This window comes from Mesocricetus auratus, unplaced genomic scaffold (assembly GCF_017639785.1).
Source record: "Mesocricetus auratus isolate SY011 unplaced genomic scaffold, BCM_Maur_2.0 Super-Scaffold_100003, whole genome shotgun sequence".
Lineage (NCBI taxonomy): Eukaryota > Metazoa > Chordata > Mammalia > Rodentia > Cricetidae > Mesocricetus > Mesocricetus auratus.
The window spans coordinates 27,674,833-27,698,487 of NW_024429188.1; the positions used below are offsets into that span (position 1 = coordinate 27,674,833).

General features: G+C 36.6%; 1 pseudogene; it reads right to left on the reverse strand.

Annotated features, from left to right (window-relative positions):
- Nucleotides 1-727: 727 nt before the first annotated feature.
- Nucleotides 728-23,655, reverse strand: part of LOC121139930 — an 82,709-nt pseudogene continuing 59,781 nt past the window's right edge.

The following is a 23,655-nucleotide window of genomic DNA, read 5'->3' on the forward strand; positions in this document are numbered from 1 at the left end:
TTACTGAATGAAGAAGTAACTTTAACAATCGCACATTTGGTGCATCCTTTTTCGTTTCATGAGGACATAGAGAATACACATTGTGAAAAGGACTGTATTGATACTGATATTTGATATTTCTCATCTAGAAAGTACATTAACAACAGCTCATTCAGGATCCAGCTTATCATTTTATTCATGAATGTATGCATTTAATTGTTCTGAATTATGCTTCCCTCCTGTTATTCATAATACTGAGGCTTTACTAAATCTTCATAAAAGTTGAACTATTTCATGTTATTTTTACTGCAATATTGACTTTTTCTTCTACACATACAAACGGTTCTTTCAAAAACTTCAATTTATGAAAAAATGCATTGCTACACTCTGTTTTGAAAGCAGGCTTTGCAATAAAACTTTCATAGTTGGCTGTAATGTAAAGGCCAGAATGAGAATTGTATTATTTTATCAGATTGTATCCTCCTCCCAAACCATGCTGCACAAATAAGATGTTCTTGATGAGAATTTATCACACAGGGGTGGGTATTTTTTTGCTATGCGTCTATGTTATGGAGGATATTCTTCATAAAAATTTGAGGCCTTTTAATCATCATACCTACTGCTTATAATGCTGTATTTAAAAGTCCATTAGCGAAAGATCTTTTATTTAGATGTTTTAGTTTGTGATATTTATAGAATTGTATTTTAATGAAAAGCTGAGGGCTTCACTTGATTTTATGAACCAAGTTTAGGTCTTTTTAAGGAAGTTCTTCCCCTTCATCAATGTCTTGATGGTCTTCATGGTAGTTCTCATCATCGCCATCATATGGGTAGTCCACTGAAGGAACCAGGCTACTGCAGTGTGGCTCACTCTATTATCAGAAGCATCAGAAGGAGATGAAGAACAGTCAAGGAATTCAGATGCTTTTCTTTCTGACTGTTCTACTTCATTTTCACATGTAGCTTTAACTCTACTAATCACATCATATCGATATGCTAAATCACTTCCCATTGGGAACATAGCTTCAGTTCTTTCTCTGGGACACATTTTTTCCTTGAGTTTTACTTCCATTGCTTTCATATCTCTGCAGTTTATTATCTGGTATATTATATTAGGAAAATTCCTGCTCAATTGTCTTTCAGCTTCCTTCTCTTCTTCAAAATTAACTTTCAAACCTTTAAATGCCTGAACATACCCAACTGATTTAAAAGCCATAAAAAACTCTTTTGCAATATTTGCAATAAGACACTTGATATTTCCCTCTCTTATAAATTCAAACAGTTCCCTAATAGCTGAGTTTAGCATGTTGCTTCATGTCCCATTATGTAAAAAAAGCATTTATAACAGGTTCAAAAAGATTTTTCCTCATTATATAAAGATTATACATGTCATCGTTAAGCGCAATCCTTTGTCTAATAAACCTGATGGCACACAAAACCAGAAATTTGTGCTTTGAACTCAGTAGCACCAGGACTCTGCTGAGCAAGTTGTTGTCCACAATATAATTTCCAATGTCATTTGTATTGTGTTTTACACATAAGCTGAGTAATTCTAAAACAAGTAATTGTGCATTTTGGTAGTTATCGTGAGAGATGTTTGCCCTGTTATCGTCACTATCGCTTTGTCCTGTGATGGATAAAATTGTTGATGCCAAGATATCCAGGCAATGCATGCAGAAGAAATTTATGAATTTGCTTTTTTCAGATCCATTCACTGTTACGTGCATGCTTCCAGGATCAAGAATTGCACGAAGAACTGCCGTCAAACTTAAAACATATGAAGATTCAGGATCTGGATCGCAGATGATTTGCTTGATCATTATATTGATGATAAGATCATCATTGTTTTCGCTGGCCTGTGCTTCTTCCATTGCATAAACTCGGATGACCTGTGGGTTACATTCTACTAGATGAGAAAATATATCTACAGCAGCTTGTTTTGTTTGGTAGGCTTGTGTTTGTACTGAAAGTTTCAGTGCCTCGATGAGTCCAAGCTTTATAGCTGTTTTCAATATGCCTTTCTTTAGAGAATTTAATATCTTAGCAAATTCACAGAATTCCTTGAAAAAAAGTCGGAACTCATGCCGTCTCTCATGGCCTAGAATATTATCTTTTAACTGAGCAAATACTTCACACATCAGCATTTTGTCATCCTGCAGCATGGTAACTATTTCGATTTTGTTGTAAAAGATAAAAGTAGTAAGAGAAGAAAGACGATGCTCCTGAAACTTGGACAGAATAGGAAATAGAATATCATGAATATATTGAATTCTGTAGGTCTGATCTATTGTTTGCCTGAGTTTGGAGCATGTTATTGGCATAACTTCCTTGAAGTTTGCATTTTCAGTCAAGAATTCCCTGTGCTGATACGGCTGATCCAAAACAGGGTCATACTCAAGGCAGCCTAAGACATCCATGATGCATTCATCGGCAAACACGATCTCATACAAACGCATATTGTTGAGAAATAATATTCCTCTAATAATGGAATATAGGAAATGTAAACCTTCCATATTCTGTTGATCTTCACAAATGTGGAAGACCTGTAGCAATTTTTTAATGTAATCTTCATTTTCCAAAAGAAGAGCCAGCCTTTCCTTGTAGCTTGGCGATTCCTCAACAAAATTAAATAATTGGGCGATGTGTTCCAGTGTGCTGTTTCCACAGGCTTGCTTCTCACACAGATTCTGGATCTGGGGCAGTTCTTGTAAAACATGTAAGTCATCTGTAAGTTCTTGTGTGATTTGTGCACTTGGATCTTTACCTAGAACTCGACAGTTCTTGACAACCATCTGGTTCTCAGAAACGTATTGCCACTGTATGGTTGTTAGGTCCGGTCCAAGTAATTAAATGGCTTTTTAGTTTTCTATATGTCACATCAGGATGTATTTTGCACTGCATTATCAGTGAGCCATTTGATTTTGAATGAACAAGCAGGCAAACGCTCTGCAGGCGTCCGATGTATTGAGTTGAAATCTTTCCGGAACCTAGACGGCGCCATGGCTCGCCTTCCTCCTGTACATAGAGTTTTACATGTTGAAATCTGTCACTTGGGTCGATTGCCGATCTTGCCTTGCTAGGCACACCTCAGCTTAAAGTACTCTGGCAATTCTGAAAAATCATCAGAGAGAAGATTAGTGGGGATTAACACATTGACAGAGGCTAAGAGAGGGCCCAATGTCATTAGAATTACTGGGGAGGAAGGCCCTGATACTTCTAAATAATCTCCTACTTAACAATCCGCCACAAACCTGGCTCCTTCGTACTTGCTTCTTGGAGCCTGCTTTCATTCTGGCAAGAATCTTATGATTCACCCAAGATTCTAACTAAAAAGAATGTGCTTATGTAACAGATTCTGTTAAAGAGACCTGCTTCCCCATCCTCAAAAATCCACAAAATGCTGTTTTGGCCTTTGTTTCTCAGAAGTATTTTCACTCATCAGAAGTGTTTGGCTTAGGGACTTAAACAAAAGAAAAATCAATTACCAATGTTGTGGCCAAATCTATAATTCACACTATATGTTAATGAAAGCCTGGAGCTATTAAGAAACAAGAATACACGAAATTGTCTTCCCCAAAATCACAAAACTGTAATTGTATTTCTCTAATAGATGTGTTCTATCCCATTTCTACGTATTAAAGGAAGATCTTGTTCTGAAAAGGAATATGTCAGCTGATACCTCCATTCTGTTCAGTCTGAAGTTTCACCTTTCTGTACAGTGGATGATACATTGCCTCAAATGTTTCCTTTGTGTAATCAAGGGCACTGTTATTGAGAAGAATTGGATCAAAAGGGAAGTGAGTGAAAATTTGCAGTGATTGTGAACTGAAGCCCAAATTATTGCATTTTCTTTTCTATTTATTTTTACTTTGTGAATCCACATCTGTATATAGACAACAGAAAAATAAAGTTTAGATATGGCAACTCGGGTGAAAAACATTTAATAGAGTCGTTACTGATTTTTTATGTGACAGCAAACTTCATGTTTCTTTTTCAAGTCATGTCTTCCAAATATTAACCCTGTTATTTTTTTCTTAGCCTCAAAAGTGCTAGGATTAAAGGCGTGTGCCACCAACGCCCAGCTGCATAAATAAATCTTTTTTTAATTTATTTTTTATTATTTTAGTTTTAAATAGCTTATTTTACATGTCAATCCCAGTTCCCTCTCTCTCCCCTCCTCCCACACCCCCTCATCATCCACCCCAGCCTCCCACCCTATTGCCAATTCCTACCATATAGGGGATATCTAGAGTCTGTCATTTCACTCAAGGTAGGGTCCAGGCACTCCCCTAAGAGTCCAGGCTGAGAGAGCATCCCTCTTTGTGCTATGGAAACACGATGTCTGTTTGTATTCCAGGGATAAACACTGATCCGCTGCTCAGGACCCAATAGGTTGCCCAGGCCTCCTCACTGACACTCTCATTTAGGGGGGGCAGGGTCCGGATCAGTCTCATGCTTGCCTCCCACCTGTTGGTCTGGGGTCCAAGAGCTCACCCCTGTTCATATCAGCTGTTATTTCAAGAGAAAAAGTGACAATTGAGCATATTAAATCTATTCAACTTGATAATTTTTTTGTAATCAAGTCATTTTCCATGGCAATGGCAATATGTGACAGCTACTTAGGGCCCAGAGAGATTTTTTTTCTTTTTTTATGGATTTTTTCTTCTCTTGTTTTTTTCCCATTCTGATTTGCTTGTTTTGATTTTTTTCTTTTTTTATTATTATTCCTTAATTGTCTCCTTCTTCGCAACTTATTTTTTCATTTAAATTAGAAACAATCTTGTTTTACATGTCAATCCAAGTTCCCTCTCCCTCCCCTCCTCCCCTGCCCCCAAGGGGCTCCCTGTCCCATCCCCTTTCTACTCCCCAGGGAGGTGAGACCTTCATTGGTTGATCTTCAAAGTCTATCATGTCATGTGGAGAAGGGACTAGACCCTCCCCCAAGTGTCTAAGTTAAGAGAGTCTCCCTCTATGTGGAAGGGGCTTTAAAGTCCATTTGTATAATAGGGATTAATACTGATTCACTACCCATCCATTGCCCAGGCCTCCTAATTGAAATGCTCATTCAGGGTGTCTGGATCAGTACTATGCTGGTTTCCCAGCTATCAGTCTGGGATACATCAGCTTTCCCTTGTTCAGATCAGCTCTTTCTCAGGGTTTCTCCAGCCTGGTCTTGACCCCTTTGGTCATCACTTCTCCCTCTGTAACTTGATTATTGTGGTTCTGCTGAGTGTTTAGCTGTGGGTGTCTGCTAGTACTTTCATCAGCTACTGGATGAAGGCTCTAGGAAGGCATATAAGGTAGTCATCGATTTCCATATTGAGGAAGGGCTTTAAGGTAGCCTCTCCACTATTGCTTAGCTTGTTAATTGGGGTCATCCTTGTAGATCTCTGGACATTTCCCTAATTCTAGATTTCTCTTTAAACCTATAATGGCTCCCTCTATTATAGTAACTCTACTTGCTCTTCTCTTTTCTTCCCAGAACTCAATCTTCTTGCTCCCTCAGAAAGATTTCTATGTGCTTCTCTTGAAACATGGCATTCAACAGACTATACTCTAGAATATCATCAGGAAAGTACAGCTTGGACTCTATAGATGTGTGTGTGTGAATTATAATCATTTATGAAAAACTTCAATTGGTTGGAGAACAGTATAAGTTTAGGAATGCTAATTATGAATTGTGTAAATATAACAAGAAATGACTCTTATAAGAACTGTTGCTACAAGTATAGGTAAAATATTTCATTTTGATAAGAAACAATTATTAACATAAAAACAGCATTTATTTTAGTCACCAATATTTTGTCTCTGCTGTGTTTATAGTAAGTCTCCTTCACAATAATTATAATACCATCATTTTTTGGAGTATGCCTTCTTCATGTATCATATTATGAGAACCATCTAGCACAAATCCATGTATTCTCACAGATTTACCCCTTGGAACTTTTTTAGGCCAAAAAAATTTACCTTTCTTTAATAAGATTACTAGAAGTGTTTCTTTACAACTTAAAAGAACATTTAAACACATTGCTATTGGTGCAACAGATTCCTTTATTTTCTTTGTTTTTTGAGGAAATAATATTCTACTTTGCTTTATTGATTACACCTATCCAAGACTATTATGTCAGTGGTGTGGTCGTTGCTGTTTTCCTGGGAATAAAGAAGTATATATAGGCTACCACCATGTTGTAGTGATTCTCGGAGATAAAGGATTGCTCTTAATTTTTTAAATTAACCTTCACACTGTCATGGACAGTAAAGAATATTACTGCTGAAGTAGAATGCGAAACCATTTCAAATCCAAAATTTCATCAAAAAGTTTGTACAAATTCTTACCAAAATTGATGGTATCAAGACTTTAAGAAGCCAAGCCTTGTATACTTTCAATTTTCCTCTTTTGCCTTCTGAATGTGAGATACTACTTCATAGACAAAATTAATGTTTTTCGGCATCACTGATAATAATAACCACCTGTTGTCCCATTGTAACTGATTTTACCAGGAATTTACTGTTTCTCAGTATGGACATGTCTCAAGGACTCATTTTCTTCAAAACGTTTTCTGAAATCTCCTTTTGTTTTCAGAGGCTCATTCTATTAATTTCTTTCAAAATATAAGACTATCCATGTTTTCCTAATATATCTTTTCTCCATAGCAGTTGACATTTTGTGAACATCCACATTTCATTAATTCTGTGTTTGGAAACCAGTATACCAGTTGACTAGTGCAGATCTAATTTCATCACTACATTTGAAGATTTGGCTCATTCTTTTCTTTTCTTTTTAAAATTAAATTTAACTTACAAACAAGGTTGCTTAACATGTCAATCCCAGGTCCCACTCCCTGTCCCTCCACTCCTCCCTTGCCCTCCCACAAACCCCCCAAAATTCTCTCACTCTCATTTCACCAGGGAGTGTGAGGACCTCCGTGGGGGTGTCCATAGCCTGTCATGTCATCCAAGGCTGGGCCTAGACCGTCCCCCAAGAGTCCAGGCTGAGATTGGATCTCTCCTTGTTGGATGGGAGCCCTAAGTCCATTTGTATACTCGGGATAAATACTGATCTACTGCCCAAGACTCAATAGAATACCTAGGCCTGCTCACTGACACCCACATTCAGGGGGTATTGATCCGTCCCATGCTGGATTCCCAGGCATCAGTCTGGGATTCAAGAGCTAACCCTTGTCAGGTCAGCTGTTTCTGGGGGTTTAAACTAGCTCAGTCTTAACCTCTTTGGTCATCAGTCCTCCCTCTCTGTCACTAGATTTCTTGAGTTCAGCTCAGTGCTTAGCTGAGGGAGTCTGCCTCTTCTTCCATCAGCCACTGAATGAAGATTCTCTTTACCAGACTCTCTGGCCATGGGATTTTAGGCTGGCACTCCCCAGATCTATGTCTAAAATCCATATATGTGCGAGTACATGACATGTTTCTCTTTTAGTGCCTGGGTTATCTTACTCAGGATGTTTTCTTCTAGTGCCATCCATTTGCCTGCACATTTCAGGATTACATTGTTTTTTTTTTGTTCTGCTGAATAGTCCTCCATTGTGTAAATGTACCAGGTTTTCTTTATCCACTCTTCGGTTGAAGGGCATTTGGTTGCTTCCAATTTTTGGTTATTACAAATAATGCTGCTATGAACATAGTGGAACAGATATCCTGGTTGTATGAATGGGCATCATTTGGATGTACGCCTATGAGTGGAGTTGCTGAGTCTTGTGCTAGGTTTATTCTCATTTTTCTGAGGAATCTCCATACTGATTTCCAAAGTGGCTGTTCAAGTTGGCACTTCCACCAGCAGTGGAGGAGAATTCCCCTTTCACCACAACCTCTCCAGCATAAATTGTTGTTGGTGTTTTTGATTTTAGCGATTCTGACAGGAGTATAATTGTATCTCAGAGTTGTTTTGATTTACATTTCCTGGATGGCTGAGGATTTTAAGCACTTTCTCAAGTGCCTTTCAGACATTTTAGACTCATCTATTGAGAATTGTCTATTTAGTGCCGTAGCCCACTTTTCAATTGGATACCTGGAGTTTTGGAGACTAGCTTCTTGTGTTCTTTGTAAAATTTGGAGATCAGCCCACTGTCAGATGTGGGCTTAGTGAATAACTTTTCCCATTCTGTGGCTTCCTTCTTGTCTTTCTGACTGTGTCCTTTGCCTTTCAGTAGCTTCTCAGTTTCAGGGGGTCCCATTTATTAATTGTTGATCTCATTGTCTGTGCTACTGGTATTATGTTCAGGAAGCCATCTCCTGTACCAATTCGTTCAAGGGTACCACCCACTTTCTCTTCTAAGAGGTTCAGTGTGGCTGGATTTATGTTTAGGTCTTTGATCCATTTGGTGTTAAGCTTTGTGCATAGCGACAGACATGGATCTATCTGCATTCTTCTACATGTCAGCATCCAGTTATGCAAGAACTATTTGTTAAAGATGCTTTTTTCCATTGTATATTTTTAGCTTCTTTGTCGAAGATCAGATGATCATACATAAATGGGTTAATATCAGGGTGTTCAATTGGATTCCATTGGTCTACCTGTCTATTTTTGTGCCAATGCCAAGCTGTTTTCAGGACTATAGCTCTGTAATAGAGCTTGAGGTCAGGGATGGTGATGCCTCCGGACGTTGCCTTGTTGAACAGGGTTGTTTAGCTATCCTGGGTCTTTTGTTTTTCCATACAAAATTGATAATTGTTCTTTCAAGGTCTGTGAAGAATTGTGCTGGGATTTTAATGGGGATTGCATTGAATCTGTAGATTGCTTATGGCAGGATTCCAATTTTTACTACATTGATCCTACCTATCAATGATCATGGGAGATCTTTCCATTTTTGATGGCTTTTAAATTTCTTTCTTTAAAGATGCAAAGTTCTTGAGATACAGGTCTTTCCCTTGCTTGGTTATCATTACCCCAAGGTATTTTATGTTGTTTGTGGCAATTGTAAAGGGTGATGTTTCTTTGATCACTTCTCAGCCCTTTTATCATCTGTATATAGTAAAGGTACTGATTTTCTTGAGTTGATCTTGTATCCTGCCACTTTGCTGAAAGTATTTATCAGCTGTAGGAGTTCCTTGGTAGAGTTTTTTGGAGCACTTATGTAAACTATCATATCATCTGCAAATAGTGAAATTTTGACCTCTTCCTTTCCAATTTGAATGCACTTGATCTCCTTTGTTGTCCTATGTCTCTGGCTAGAACTTCAAGTACAATGTTGAAAAGGTATGGACAGAATGCACAGCCTTGTCTTGTTCCTGATTTTAGAGGAATTGCGTTGAGTATCTGTACATTTAGTTTGATGTTGGCTCTTGGTGTGCTGCATATAGCTTTTATTATGTATAGGCATGTTCCTGTTTTCCCAGAACTATCCAAGACCTTTATCATGAAGGGCTGTTGTATTGTGTCAAAGGCTTTTTATGCATCTAGTGAGATGATCATGTGATTTTTGTTTTTCAGCTTGTTTATACTGTGGATTACGTTGATGGATTTTCCTATGTTGAACCATCCCTGCATCCCTGGGATGAAACCTACTTGTTCGTTGTGAATGATTGTTTTGATGTGTTCTTGGATCCGATTTGCCAGTATTTTACTGAGTAGTTTTGCATCAATGTCCATGAGGGATATTGGTCTGAAGTTCTCTTTCTTAGTTGTGTCTTTGTGTGGCTTGGGGATCAAGGTTATTGAAGCCTCGTAGAAAGAGTTTGGCAAAGACACTTCTGCTTCTATTGCAAGGAATATATTGAGAAGAATTGCATTAAGCTGTTCTTTAAATTTCTGGTAGAAATCTGCACTGAGGCAATCTGGACATGAGCTTATTTTTGGTTGGGAGACTTTAGTGACTGCTTCTATTTCCATAGTGGTTATAGGTCTATTTAAATTGTTTATCTCTTCTTGATTCAATTGTGGCAAGTCATAGCTATTGAGGATGTGCTCCATTTCCTTTAAATTTTTAATTTTATAGAGTATAGGTTTTCAAAGTATGACCTAATGATTCTCTGAATTTCCTCAGAATCCATTGTTATGTCACCCTTTTCCTTTCTGATTTTGGTAATTTGCATGTTCACCATCTGCTGTTTGGTAAGTCCTTCTCATCTGCTTGATTTGCATTGGCATGTTGTAGTCTTGCTGGTGTGGAGTCTCTAGAATCCAGCATTGTCATATTTGTTTTTCTACTGCTGAGTGAGTTTTTGTTTTGTCTATTTCCCATCTCTTATTCTAGTGGGTTCAGAAAGAGCCCCTTACTGTTCTGGTGGTTAGGCGACCAGAGTTCCCTTATGGTGGGTGCAAGCAATTCCAATGCTCTGGTAGTTCTTCTATTCCTCAATCGAGTTCTGGTTCCGTGGGTGGAGAAGAAGCCTAGGAATCTGAAGGCGTAGTCTCTGACCTGGTCCCCTGGTCTCATTGGTGGAAGAGAAGACCTCGGATCTGGGTTGCTTGGCTCTAGCCGGGATGGGAAGCTCTGTGGCATTCCCCAGGCAACCCCCAGGCACTGGAATGCAGGCCTGAATGCAGGACCTGTTTTACCTGGTCCCATCATCTGACCCACTAGTCCCCTGGTGTACATTTGAAGGTTTGGGTTATCCTTAATGGTGTGTGTGTGTGTGTGAGTCTGTGTGTGTGTGTGTGTGTGTGTGTGTGTGTGTGTGTGTGTGTGTGTTTGTGTGTGTGCTGCACAGGGACAATTTAATTGACATGGTCTTTATCATCATATATTATAGCATGATATGTCATGACAGTCAGAAATGCAGTCAGAAAATTTAAGGATATTTTTTGTTCCTTTTCTGTGTTTGTGATAGGGGAAGACATACATGTGCCATGGTGCACATGTGGAGGTCAGACAACAATTTGTGGGAGTTCGTCTTTTCCTTCAACTATGTGAATTCTAGTCATGCAATTCAGGTGATCTAGCTTGCCAGATAGTTCCTCTTCATCCTGAAAAAGCATAATAGTCCAGGAATTTAATTTTAATTTCTACAATAAAATAATTCAGAAAGATACCCTCTTGTTTAGAGTTACCTCAAATATGTTCACATCCACTAATGAATTTACCAAATGCCTGTTAGACTATCATGTAATATAAAATTTAAACATCTTACTTCTTAAATATAATGATTGTTCAGTTTATATATACTGTAGGCACTTCAAGGTGTTATATTGCAGATACTACATAGTGAATTTTAATAAATATCATTCCCATAAAGCACCTGCAATCACAAGCTTTGTTTGATGGATTAGTTGGTAGGATTATTACCAAGTACACAGAAATTCAATAGATAGGTTTTTTGACTAGAAGACTAGTAAATCCTCATTCCCTTGTTGTAACAACTAATACTGATTCATATCCACAGGTGTGGTAAGCAAAGAGGTTTCAGGTTGAGAATGACTACTGGCAATCAAGAAGAATTAAAATCCCAGTTCTTAAAAAGCAAGATTGTTACTAATTTAAATAAAACTTTATAAAACAAAAATTAAAGCAAAGACAAATTCTGTGCTTCTGTTCACATGTCTGATACCATAAATGATAATATTTGAAATTCTGTCACCCCAAATTTCATTTAACTAGAATTTCTGCACTTTCATTTTAAAGCAGCATGTAGCATTTATTATCAGGTCCTATCCTTGAAAATAGTTAAGAAAATTTGCTACTTTAACTATCCTATTTTAGTTCCCCTGCAGTACTTTGACTGCACACCCAGAAGTATTTATAATTCCTTACTCATTTTTATCTTCAGGACATTCACCTCTTCATGCTCACCTCCAACTATCCTCTGTCGGTGTTGCTGCAAGTCATTGGCCTTGTTGTATAATACTATTTCATCTAACCTTCTCTTCTCCTTCTCCACTTCAACAGAACTCCTTGACACTCTATAATTCAGGCTTCCTGAAATGTCAGTCCTTCACTAATTCTTCTCATACAATGTGAGACAGTATGTTCCTCCTCTCTCACTAATACCATTCTATGTTTCTTTGTCTATACATAGTTTTTCATTTGTAGTTATTCTAGCAAGTGAAAATACACACACACACAAACACACACACACACATATTACACCACATTCATCACAGACAAACATGGATATATTATATATATATATTTATGCAATTATATATCTGATATATATTATATATAATCTCTATATAATATATACATTATGCTATATATATTACATATATTATTCATGTATATAGAAATACAGCTTTCTAAGTCCATAATGTGTTACTTGGATGTGTATGTGTTTAGGGCTGACTACTTGGAATTGGAAAAGGGCTCTCCTAGAACACTGATTCTTCCTCTCTCAGCAATCATTAAATTACTGCACAGACTGATTTCCTTCTTTCATATAAAAGTATGGGCCAATCTTCTAATGCCAAGCATATCTGACCTAACTGAAAATTATTATGTCGCCTGCAACTGAGAATTAATCTGACTTTTGTGCTGCATCTTCTTTAATTCTCCTGTAACATAACTCCAAGAAAAATACCATTCTTATATATAAAGTATTCATCCATTAGTGTAAAATTACTCACACCTAATTATGCAATCTTTGTGTTATCTGTGTGTATGATACCCTTGGAAATTTCAGCATGTGTTTTCATTTCAATTTAACAGTGAAAATACAATGCAAAAAATATTACTCTCTTTTGCAATATTTTTGAAGTTTCTTTGGGATAAAACTCATAGAATCCCCTGCCATTTGTTAAAAATAAGCAGGAAAGTAAAGCAAAGAAAACTGATAAAATATGTCCATCTCATAGGGCTTTTATGTCCAATCTCAGTTGAACTCCCATGTGTGTTTTAACACTTAAGGCTTCTGACTATAAATCTGTCCCTTGGATCTTTACAGTAATTTCAGGGCAGTGTTACTTGTTCATGGCACAAAAAGCAATTATCCTCATACAGAAAATAGCTCAAGAAAACACAAGAAGAAACCTAGTTATTGATGCAAGATACTGAAAGAAAAAAGCTTACAAAGATATAAAAACAAAAGAGCACATTTTAAAATAGAAATATATTATAATCACACTTTATTCTATATTTAAAAGAGCTAGTGGCATTTAAGCATATACATATATATCAACAACTGAATCCATATTTATATCCATTCGTGTATATAAACATGTCTGCCTTTATCTAAATGGGTAACTGAATGGAAAGATGTTTGGTGGTAAAGGGTTCCAAAATGAAAAATAGATACCTCAAGTTGAAATCCAAGTTTTGTCAGGCATTAATTATTATGTAGGGGCAAAATACTTGGTATATTTGGGTCTCAATAAAAATGCCATTCAAGTAAATCCATTTTATAATTCATTATCTTGTTACAAGATTAAAACTCACACACAGTGGCCCCAGTGAAATTATTTAAACACATTGGTTCTTTTTAAAATCATTCATCTTAAAGTAATTCATTACCTCCAAAAGACAATTACTAAGATTGAGAACATTAAAAATGCTTGTTTTTGTTGCTCCAATAAGTTGATGTTATGTGTATACTGATGGAAGGAAGTTTTATGTTCCTTTTAATTGTTCAGAATTAATCCCAACACTCGGGAGGCAGAGCAGGCAGATCTCTGCGACTTTCAAGCCATCGTAGTCTAAAAAACTTCACAGAGAAAGCTTGTATCAAAAACCATAAAGAACAAGAGAGAGAGGGGGGGAGAAGAAAGGAAGGAAGAAATAAACCTGAGGGAACTAGATGTTGGTATGGATTTTCATTTATACATTAGGATTAGGGGATGGATTGTTCATAGAGTAATTAAGGGCCATTGCTGGCCTAGTAGTGTACCTGGGTTTACTATCCAGTACCCACATCAGGCACCTCACAATTGTCTGTAATTTCAGTTCCAGAGAGATATTATATTCTCTTCTGGCCACCATAGCACTTGCATGCACATGGTGCACATATCGACAAGCAGGTGCAAATGCATATGCCTACAAAAGAAATAAATCTTTGGGTCTGGAGGGAAATCTCAGAGAGTAAGATCAGTTGTGTTCAGGTCACAACATACTAACAGTAGCTTCATATCATCTATAACACCAGTACTAGAGATTCTGACTCCTTTTACCTTCCAAGGCCACTGAATTCATGTGGTACAGATACATACATGTAGGAATAGCACATATGCATAAAATAAATCAAATCCTAGGTGCAAACAGCAAAATGTTGTGAATATATTTTATTTTTTCTTTTTCATGTATTCTGATAAATTAGATAAGTAAGGTGGATCCAGGTATGTCATGGATAGAATCATAATTTTGTCTATGTATTACATGTAATATAATTTCAGTAGGGTGATATCATGAGCCATTTGTGTTATGCAAGGATTTTAGTGCATGTTGTTTCTCTGTAAATTTGGATTCTGGTGAGATTCTTAGATCATTTTAAATTCATTCTTAGGAAGGGAGAAAGGTATTAAGCTGTTGTTTATTATGCTTAATTCTTGCTTAGCTATTGGAGAGAGGCTTCACCAGATTCCTGGGTGAGGGCTTCTCCAACATCTTAAATCCCTATAATTTCTATAATTTCCATGTCTTTTAATCCTTGCTCAGTTAAATCATTACATGTTTTCCAAAAACAATACATATTGTGTCTGTGCTGCTGTCTGTGGAGTTGTGCCTTTGTATAACTACACAACTAGTCAAGTTAGTTAAAGCAAAGTGTAGAGAATTATATATTACATAGCTAGTGTAAAGTTTAAACAGATTTTCTATTTTTCTTCCTAGCAAAATGTGCATGTTGCCCTTGTTAGGATACACAGGAGAAATTTTAGTTAAGCTGAACTGTCTATCCTTCCTTGAAGCCTGTGTCTCTCACCTGTTGTAACTTCTGTGTTCTAAATTTGATCATGCTGTGCTTGTTGCTTTAGGTTATCAGAAAGGCTAATTGTGGCAATTTATCAGTGTCACTCTGCTTGCAGTTGCTTTGATTTCACTCCTTAAAATCTCTGCCTTGGTACAACATTAATCAACTGTAGTACCAGGTCAATCAGTGTTACTACTTCTTTTCCTAAATGCTATTGCACTCATCCATGAGATTCTGGCTCTGCCCGTGACACTAACTGTTTTCCTCTCCTCCATTCTAATTCACAGATGTGTCTGCCTTTTTCCTGATGACTTCTTTTCTACTTCAGGTTTCATTGACTCTGGGTAGAAAAGCATATTGTTTTCAAAAATACATTTTCTATCATTTGTAAAGTATCAGTTTAACAAACATTTACATAATATCAATTTTATTTCATACAACAAAGTTTCTGGGGATTTAAATAATGGATCATAAGGGGTCCCTTTCTAATGCTTCCATTATGTATTTGGACTTCCAGTATGAAGAATCTAAGACAATTGAAACAAGGCATTCCAGGGAATTGGCAAAAACAAAAGAGTAAAGTGTGGTGTAGTCAGAGGATTGTTTGTTATCTAAAAAGAGATTTCTCACAATTCTTCCAACTTCTCAGACCTCTTGCAGGAGATATTAGAGCCTATACGATGGTAGTCTGGGCCACTTATACACTCATATTGCTGAGTTATGAGTATCTACGGTTCTCTACTTAAACCTAAACCCTATTTCAGGATATTGAATGATGAACCAGAGAATTGGGTTTTGGCCACTGGACTTACATGTGTCTCTTCCCAATGCAGACACATTGAATGAATCTGTTTTCATCTTTATAGTATTATTACTTTCTTCAATGGGCTTACTATAGCTGGATGGACAAACATGCCTTAGTAGCTTGCCAGGGCCAAGAATTTTGACTTATTAATTTCAGGAATGGTAATTAGGTCTCCTAAAATTAAACCCCCTTAAATGTACTAAAACCAGAGTTTCTACTCTCTGAGATGTCGAATACTACGAATAACAGTAACTAACATAAAAGTAGTTCACCCTCTTGTAAATCCATTTTTCATTGTGGCAAATATTTAAAAGATTTATGTAGAAATCATTTAAGTACTTTAATGTATTGAATTGTAATACAGCTATAATCACCACTGTGACATCAACAATAATTGTATTGAATTAGAAATGCTTGCTTTTCAAGTAAAAACAGTTCAAAAACTTCAATAAAACATTGAGGTGAAGAGGAAGAGAAGAGGGGGGTGGGAATGAGATCATGATGATAAGAGATACTAGAGAATATCTGGGACTACAAAGGATGAAGCAACACTTACTCAATTTTCCAAGGCAGTAAATAAACCTCAGCCATCCAGTTAGTGCAAAAGTTAAATTCTTGCATTACAAAGTGTTAAATGAAATCAAACTTGTCCAATTGAAGAGTCTCTCAGGTTTATTAGAGAGACATTAGATGTGTAACTCTAACTCAGTGTATAGATAAGCTTGATTTCATTTATTTATTTTGGGTTTTCCAGACAGAGTTTCTCTGTGCATTCCTGGATGTACTGAAAGTTACTCTGCAGATCAGGCTGACCTTGAATTCACAGAAATCTACCTGATTTTATGTCCAGACTGTTGTGATTAAAGTTATGTGCCACCATTCCTGGTAATGAGTTTTATTTAAAGACTTATTTCTTGAAATTTATTACCACTTCATATTTTTAAGTAAATGCATTTGTAGCATATACATGTGGTTATATATAGAGGTAAGAATCAAGTATCAGATCCCTTGGAACTGGAATTAAATGTGATGGTGAACCACCATATGTAGTTACAGAAAAAAGAATCTGGTTCCTCTGGAAGAGAAGACTGTGTTCTGATCCCACAAGCCATCTCTCTAGGAGCTATGGTTGGTAATTTATAAAAAAGTGAAAATGGACTATGATTCCATAGCAACCTCATACTGTGACATCCTGAAATGTTTGCACTGAGGGCAATATACCCAATGTGCAGTTGTTCAGATATACTTTATCATCTCATTTGAAACAAAAACGACAAAAAATAGATTTGGCTTGAGATTGTGTAGAATCATGGCAACTCTGAAAGTCTTGGTATATATATGAGAGTCCATGAACAGTAACAACAATAAAATATGGCAAGAGAGAGGTCAAATGCAGAAATGTATAGTTTGACATGACAATGAGCACCAAATGAATATTTTATTTTGGGTGGCTAAGGGAGAGCATTTGCCATAAGTTAATACAATTGGGTGCTCAAATTTACGCTTGATGGTCGAAGTCCTTCTGTGTATATGTTTGTCCAATTGTGTGATAAATAAAGCACTTTTAACCAATAGGGAAGCAAGGTAGGTGTAACTAGTAGTAAAGGAGGATTCAGGGAAATGTAGCAAATAGTGGAGAGTTACCATGTTATCCCAGGATTAGAGGACACAAAAGCCTGACTTTCTTGGTAAGAGAAGAACTTATAGAAAAATATATTATTAGTCATGGGTTAGCACTTAAGCCAGAACTAGCCCATGATACACCCTTGACATTGTTCAACAGCATAGTAAATAATAGACGCTCTGTGTGTTATTTTGAGGCCTAAAGCAGTGTCAGGACACAGACAGGAATCCTGTAACATACCATAAATAACAAAGACAGCACATGGCAACTAGATTCTAACACTGGCTATTTCAAACAATAGCACAAGATGTCTGTGAAACCGGTAGATACAATGGCAGAAACTAAGGAGCCACAGGCATTTTACTCAATAACTCTCAATTAAATATTGCTGCCAAACATCAATCTTTGCAGTGTAAGAGATTAATGGTGACTTCTAAATAAGTTAGTTATTATGGTAACTGTTGATTTTTTTTTCTCTCAGCCCCAGATCCAACTGTCAGCAACTATTCTACTATGACGGACAGAATTATTCTACTTCTTGTATAGGAACCCGATGTTACAGTTTCTTTATAAAGGTTGCCTTAGTCACATTAAAGAGGTTTTTGTTTTTTTGTTTTGTTTTGTTTTATTTTGTTTTGTTGTTCTAGTTTCTGTGTCAGCGGTGAGAGGTATGAGTTTGAGAACATGCAGTAAAAGTCTTTTCCCAGGTCTGGCCCCTTGCAGTGACCACTTTGATGTAGGCCCTTGCAACTCTAGGATTATGTTTCAGATCTTCTGCTCTGACGCAACTGATTTATTTACACATTACTAACTGATTAGGTTTGTCTGATCTCCAGATGTTAGCTTTCCTAACAAGGGCCCAACATTTCCAACCAAGAAGAACAAACAAATTTACTTTTACTGGTGGAGCTGAAAATTCAGTGACTTCTTCATAGTCATCAAAGGGAGAGTCCCTTCCAGTTTCTCCCTAGCCCTAACATTCCATACATTTTTTTTACGTTTTATACTCACTCTCTTTTCACAGGTTGTCCTAGTTAGATTTAACTATCAAAGTACAAACCCCAGAGTCACCTGAGACTCAATTTATGCATTTCCCATATAAGACTGGCCAGGAACCCATTCTACCATGGGTGGCACCATTCCCTAGACAGTTGGATTTGGGGTGTATATGACAGCTAGCCAAGCATGAGTCTGCATGCAAGTCAGAAAGCAGCATTGCTTGATGACATTTGCTTCAATATCCTACTTGAACTCTTTCCTTGACTTCTCTGAATAATAGGCTGTAACAAGGAGCTGATATGAACTCCGTACTCACCTATGGTGATTTTAGTCACAATGCTTTATTATCACAGCATCATAAATTAGCCTCATCAATGCAGTTTACAACCATTTTCTGTTTTCATTTTCATTTTTTCTTTGGTCCCACTACTTCTTCCTACAAAACTGAAATATTTAAAGCCTGCCTAGTCTTGCTCACATGATGTTTTTAGAGTCCAGCTGATATACACTTATAAATACTTTGTATGGTGCAATATTCCATAAGAATATAAACACTTTTAGTTGTATATTGGTAATATCAAATGGTAGACTGATGAATTTAATGTTTCATTATTGTCGAAAATTTGAATGATGATAAAGATATGGGTTCCTGGCTTCAAAATGTGACGCGTTGTTTGTGGATTATTTTCAAATTGTCATTGTCATTCCTGCAGAAGTCCTGAGAATGCCAGGCTGTGCCATATGAGAAAACTTTCCCTTTCTTGTCATAAAATTGTACTTAGAGTAGGAATTCTGACTGAAGGTCCGTAGGAACATGCTGAAGAGCAGAAGACTAGAACTGCACCCAAGTAAATTTACAAAGCTTAAACACCCCAGGCAGTGATATTTATCACACATTTGGATGCAACTGCAACCAGAAATATCACATCATCTCCAGAATCAGCTGTTATCAATGTGCTTTGGGTTAGGTCATCCATGCTTTTCATCTGATAAATGCATGATTTAAAGAAAGCATGGGACACATTGTGAGAGAAGATTAGGGAGAGGCTAAACACTCATATTAACTTCACCTTACTTCTTATAATACTAACTCACAATTCAACTATACATAAATATACAAACACTGATAATTCTCCCTTGGTTAATAGCTTTTAAACATATTCACGTATCCAAAGAACAGTATAGAAAAATATAAAAATCAGTTTAACAATCTGTATGTGTAACTGAGTTTGAAAATATTATTAAATACTAAATTGAAAGATATCAAAAATAACAAAAGACATTAAAAACTCAAACATGAATCTGTCTAGTCCAAAGTATCTATTAACTTAAAATCTCAAAATATTACATATTTTGTCAAGTTTTATTGTTTCCAGCAGCTGATCAAACCAACTTCAATCTAGCACTTCCCATCATCAAAGAAAGTAAAATGTGAAAATTGAAATGTTATGTTCTGTAATAGCTTAGTAATTGAAATTCTTTCCAAAGATTGATTTAAACAAACCAAAGCATTTTCATATTCTAGAATACCAAACTAAATGAAAGTAATAAAAGCAAGGATTACTAGTATACGTGTATGTCTGAATTTGAGAAAAAATACTATTAAATTTATTGTTCTGGTTGAATTCTCTGAAGGCAATTTCTTGTTGGAGTTAGGAAAGCCGGTGTTTGTAAGGACCCAGAGATCATTGATTTTTGCTTTAGGGAGCTTTGTGGTGATGGATTACCTAGGGTCTCATGAAGGACTCTAATGGTTCTGATTTTGTACTCCTGTTTTGCTCAGTGAGGCATATTGGATTTCCTCAGAAATGTGACCTCTGATGAGACAGCTTTAGGCAGCTGATAGAGACCCTGCAGAGTTGAGCAGTAAGTCCTTACATGAAAATGGATCTACCTATCATATTTTAGTCTCTATCAGAATCACATTTTGTGTCACATAGACATTTGTCCTCATTTTGGGAAAGGTCTAGAAAATTCCAGTGACTACATCTTGCTCTGGGGAAGCTTAGAAGATTAATTAGGTAACCAGTAGTTTCACTACTACTTTTAGATATTTGATCACAGTTGCTAGGCAGCTCCCTCTTCTAACTGCCCTTTAAATAGCCCTACAATTTGCTGACACACAAATGTGAATTTTTATCCCTTTAGAGTGGCCCTTCTTTCTTTCTTATAACAGGGTGGCCATACTTGTCCATTTACATACACATTTAGGCAAGGGGATAACATGAAGCACTCCTGTGCAGCAGCTGGATTTCACACACTCCTCTATGTTACTATTGCTTAAGCATCATGGCTTCTTATGAGATCAGGAACTGCTTCTCTGGTCAACACAGACCTGTTTTGCTTTTGTGATATTATATTTTGTATAATTACCATTTTCAGCAGTATATAAACCCTTGGACAGTGGTGCTGGTTGAATCCTTGCATGCAGTAAAAACAAATAGTGCCCTGGCTAACTCTCTGTTATGAAAATGAAGTTAATGCAAGAAAGCAGTAGCCTAGTGTGGCCCACATGAAACCAATTGATAACTGGTAGTTTTTAAGGGACAAGAAGATAATAAGCTAATAACAGGTTGGACCATGCATGGCTTCAGTAACAAGGAGAATCTTGGTCAACGGGAGTCCCAGTTTTCAGCTAAAAGCAGAATAGACTCTTCTACACTGTGGCTACATTTTTCATATAGCTTTTCACTATAGGTCAACATACACTGTTTCCTGTCCCTTTTATCTTTGTCCCTTCAGGGAACAGACAATTCACTAGACTTGTCTATAGGTCAACATACACTGTTTCCTATCCCTTTTATCTTTGTCCCTTCAGGGAACTGACAATTCACTAGACTTGAATTCTCTATGAAGTCTTTCACAGAAAAGGACATGGTTTCACCATACACACTGGAAAACTCTAATTGAACTACAATATTACACAAGAAAATATCACTTAATTGGTAGAAGAAAACTTCCCTAATCTAAAGAAGGATATGCCTATGAAAATAAAAGAATCATACAGAACATCAAATAGGGTAGACCAGAAAAATATATCACCTTACCACATAATAATCAAAATGTCAAACCTACAGAATAAAGAGAAAACATTAAGAGCAGCTAAAGCAAAAGGCTAAGTAACATATAAAATCAGACCTAACCGAATTACAACTGACTTCTCAATGGAAACTATGCAAGCCAGAAGATCCTGGACAGATGTCCAACAAATGCTAATGAACAAGGATGGCAGCCTAGACTAGTATATCCAGCAAAGATTTCAATTACCATAGGTGGAGAAAACAAAATATTCCATGACAAAGCCAGATGTAAACAATACGTATCCATGAATCCAGCTCTACAGAAAGTGCTGGAAGGAAAACCTATACCCAATGAAGATAAGTACACTCAAAAAGACACAGGCAATAGATAATCCCACTTTTCCAAACACCAAAAGAAAAAGGAGGATGAACCTACAACACACAATAACTCCACTGCCAATAAATCAAGCACAAACAAGAATTATCAGTCAATGGTCATAAATATCCCTCAATGTCAACAGTTTCAAATTGCCTATAAAACGACACAGACTAGCAAAATGGATACGAAGACAGAACCCATACTTTTGCTAATACAAGAAATACATCTCAACATCAAAGACAGACATTATGTCAGAGTAAATGGTTGGAAAATACTTTCCAATCAAATGGACCAAAGAAACAAGTGGGTGTAGCAATTCTAATACCTAACAAATGAGACTTCATATTAAAATCAATCAAAAAAGATGAAGAAGGGCATTTCATATTCATCAAAGGAAAAGTCCATCAAGATGAAGTCACAATTTTGAACATTTATGCCCCAAATACAAAGGCACCTACATTCGTTAAAGAAACATTACTAAAGCTCAAATCGCACATAAAATCTCTCACACTAGTAGTAGGAGACTTCAACACTCCACTCTCACTGCTGGACAGGAGCTCCAGGAAGAAACTTAACAAAGAAACAAAGGAACTAATAGATGTTATAGCACAATTGGGTTTAACAGATATCTATAAAACATTCTACTCCAAAACAAAATGATATATACATTCTTCTTGGCACCACATGGAACCTTTTCTAAAATTGACCACATAATAGGAAACATAGCAAACTTCCACAAACACAAAAATATTGGAATGACCCCTTGTATCTTATCAGACCACCATGCATTGAAATTGGTATTCAACAATAACACAAATCGCAGAAACCCTACATACTGATGGAAATTGAACAATGCACAATTGTACCATCCCTGGGTCAAGGAAGAAATAAAAAAGGAATTAAAGTCTTCCTGGAATTCAATGAGAATGAAGACGCAACATACCCAAACTTATGGGACACTCTGAAAGCACTGCTAAGATTAAAGTTCATAACACTCAGTGCCCACATAAAGAAATTGGAGAACATTCACAGTAGAGAATTAATAGCACAACTGAATTCTCTAGAACAAAAAGAAGTTAACTCACGCAGGAGGAGCAGATGCCAGGAAACAATCAAATTGAGGGCTGAAATCAATCAAGTAGAAACCAGGAAAACATTGGAAAGAATCAATGAAATAAAGAGTTGGTTCTTTTTAGAAAATCAAGAAAATAGTCAAATCTTTGCCCAAACTAACCAAAAGACATAGAGAGAGCATGCTAGCTAACAAAATAAGAAATAAGAAATGAAAATGGGGACATAACAATGGACACTGAGGAAATCCAGAGAATCATCAGGGCATACTTTGAAAATCTGTACTCCACAAAATTCAAAAATTTAAAGGATATGGACAGTTTCCTGTATAGATATCACTAGCCAAAACTAAATCAAGAACAGATAAACAATCAAAACAGCCCTATAACCCTTAATGAAATAGAAGCAGTCATCAAAAGTCTCCCAACCAAAAAAAAAAAAAAAAGCTCAGACCCAGATGGCTTCAGTGCAGAATTCTACCAGAAATTGAAAGAAGAGCTAATTCCAATACTCCTCAAAGTATTCCACACAATAGAAGCAGGAGGCTCACTACTAAACTCTTATTACGAGGCTACAATTACTTTGGTACACAAGCCACACAGAGGCACAACTAAGATAGAGAACTATAGACCAACTTCCCTCATGAACATCGACGCAAAAATACTCAATAAAATGCTAGCAAATCTGGTTCGAGAACACATCAAAAAGTAGGCTTCATCCCAGGAATGCAGGGTTGGTTCAACATTAGAATAATCTATCAATGAAACCCACCATATAAACAAACTGCAAAAGAAAAACCACAGGATCCTCTCACTAGATGTGGAAAAACCTTTGACAAAATCCAGCAACCATTCATGTTAAATGTCCTGAAGAGATCAGGGATAACAGGAACATGCCTGAACATAATAAAAGCAATATAGAGTAACCCAACAGCTAATATCAAACTAAATGGAGAGAAACTCAATCCAATTCCTCTTAAATCAGGAAC